General features: G+C 42.6%; 1 non-coding gene across 1 annotated transcript; it reads right to left on the bottom strand.

The window, feature by feature from the left end:
- Positions 1–1,608: 1,608 nt before the first annotated feature.
- On the bottom strand, positions 1,609–1,682 carry TRNAN-GUU (transfer RNA asparagine (anticodon GUU)). Its single transcript has one exon. It is a non-coding gene; the product is annotated as a tRNA-Asn (tRNA).
- Between the last annotated feature and the right edge of the window lie 791 nt (positions 1,683–2,473).

Genomic DNA, 2,473 nt, shown 5'->3' with positions numbered 1-2,473 from the left:
CATGAAGATTCATGTTCCCACACAGTTTTCATTTCAGTAAAGTGAAGCAGCCTGAAGAACACATGATTTAACAATGACCTTTAGTATTCCATGAATGTTCAGTGAGGTTTTTTTCCCTTGTGAGACTTGGAGCAAAATATTAATGAAACCTCATAACACCCAATTAAAAGTATCACCTTTGGTTTTAAATTAACTAATCAAGGACTCTGCTTTAGAAGCAAGGAAGTTCTGGGTAGGGGGTACAGCCACCAGGAACGTGGTCTCTCAAGCTGGACTACCCTGGTGTACACCTGCACAGTGCTAGGGACTAACTGACTCCAGACAAGTTACTCAGTTGCATGGAGTCTCTGTTGCCTCATCTGTACAATGGCCACAATAGGACCTACCTGGAAGAGGTGTTGCAAGGATCTCACACTTCCATCTATGCAAGCACTTAAAACAGTGCCTGGCAGGTAGTAAGCACTCAGAAAAAGCTAGCCTTTATTAATATGTAAACCTGGGAGAAAATATAAAGAAGAGCATAACTATATATTTGCAGGAATAAGACATACCTCTTTTCTCCAGAACTATCTTTCAAATTAGTCTATACCCAAGACGGTAATTATGATGAAACTGATTACTTCTCCAAGGTAGCATATATTTAGAGATTAAAGTACAAGGTAACTATTTTGAGACAGTTTTATATTGTTGTGAAATAAATGGTAATATGCTTATAGAATGTCGAAGCAAAATATGTTGCTTTCACTTTTAATCCTTCTCCTAATTTTGCCCTTTTTTAAAAAGTGTAACAATCACAGCTGTGAAGGTTTTCTTCCTTTCTGAGTAGATGCTGCAGGTTTAATCTATACTCTATTAAATTCTAAAACTAGTAGAAAAAGTAAAATATAACATACAAATGCTCTTAGAATAGCATCCACACAAAGACTATGAGAAGCATTTGAGTTTACCAATGCCAGGATTAGTCAAGGTTTAAGTTAGATTAGGGGAATATTTGTTTATGCTGATGGGGAACAGACAAAATGCTGCACGATTCGACATTAGTTTAAAAAAAAAAAAAGTGGAGATTTTTAAATCAATTTACAGCTTGAACTTGACACTAAATACCTACTTCCAGTCGACCTCTGACATCTCAGGGGTCCTGAAGCAGAAACAGGCCAACTCCGTCGGCGCCCGAGGGTTCGAGGCCAGGACACGGCGGCTGTAAGGGGCCATCCGGCCTCTGCGCGCTCTCGGAGCCGCTGCTCGCGCTGGGTCCGCGGGAGCGCGGCCGGGCGGGGAAGAGAGCTGCGCGGCCTGCGCTTGGGGAAAGGGCCGGAGTTGGGGAACCAAGAGAGTGGAAGCGATCGGAAGCGCCGGCCTTAAGGCATGGGACGCTCACGCCCGGCGGGCGGCGGAAAGAGCCCACCTGGCCGCGAGAAGCGGTGGGAGGAGGGAGGAGGGGCCCCCAACGCGCCCGGAAGCTTAAGAGCTTCTGTGGGAGGGTGGCGAAGTGAGATCTGTAGTTTCTCTTCTCCGGCCCCTCGAATTTCCACTCCAGCGTACCCCGGAAGGCTCAATTCTAGGGTTTGTGCAAAACTACCGCTGAGAAGTCCGTAAAAGAGGGGAGGGCGTCCCTGGGTGGGCTCGAACCACCAACCTTTCGGTTAACAGCCGAACGCGCTAACCGATTGCGCCACAGAGACTCCGGTGTTGGTAGCTTCTCCAGCCCTAACCTTTATGAAGAATTATAAAGGCAGCGCGTGAATGTTATTTTCTACTTCCTGATTCCTCTTATTAAAAGCAGGTTTTTCCATTTAACATTTCTAACCCTTTAATTCTATCTTTCCACCCTTAACATATATTGGAAAATTATTAAATACAGCAAGGTCGAGCAGAATCTCGGATTGCAACCTTTATTAAAATACTGATGGGTTGGTTGGTGTGCTTTTTTCCCCCAACTCCCGTTTGGAACGTTTTGTTGCAGGGAGATAACTATTTCTGAGGTGTGTTTTTATAGGGAAATAATTTTAATCTTATGAGTTGAGGAATTTTCCTTTTGTTTCAAACTCTTTGTCCAGTGCTTTGCTCGCTAATTTTCACAATTTACTTTCATAATTTACATTCCTAAGATCATCTGAATTGTATTTCCTGTCTTCATTTTCATTTTCAGGTATTATTAAATACATCTTGCAATTTCTATTCCTAGTGTGTACTAACTTACAGTGCGATTACTTGTCACTAACATTTTGTTACTGGGAAAAGACTAGGAAAAATGCCCAGTAACATTCTTTAATCCCTGTACTCTAGTCCATTGCTAAATCCACTCTGAGTCTCCCTGGAATTAGCCTATACACCCACATTTGAGGCATGCCACTTAAAACATTTTGTACATTTCTCAGGGTATTTATAACCCGATTTGAGGAAAGAGGAGTTACAGAAGGAAAAAAGTATGATTTATGACTAACACCTGAAAATCCCTAGTACAAAAACCACT

Source organism: Phacochoerus africanus, chromosome 12 (genome assembly GCF_016906955.1).
Source record: "Phacochoerus africanus isolate WHEZ1 chromosome 12, ROS_Pafr_v1, whole genome shotgun sequence".
Classification (NCBI taxonomy): domain Eukaryota; kingdom Metazoa; phylum Chordata; class Mammalia; order Artiodactyla; family Suidae; genus Phacochoerus; species Phacochoerus africanus.
Note: the sequence above shows the minus strand (reverse complement) of the source record. Positions and strands in the feature narration are given on the sequence as shown.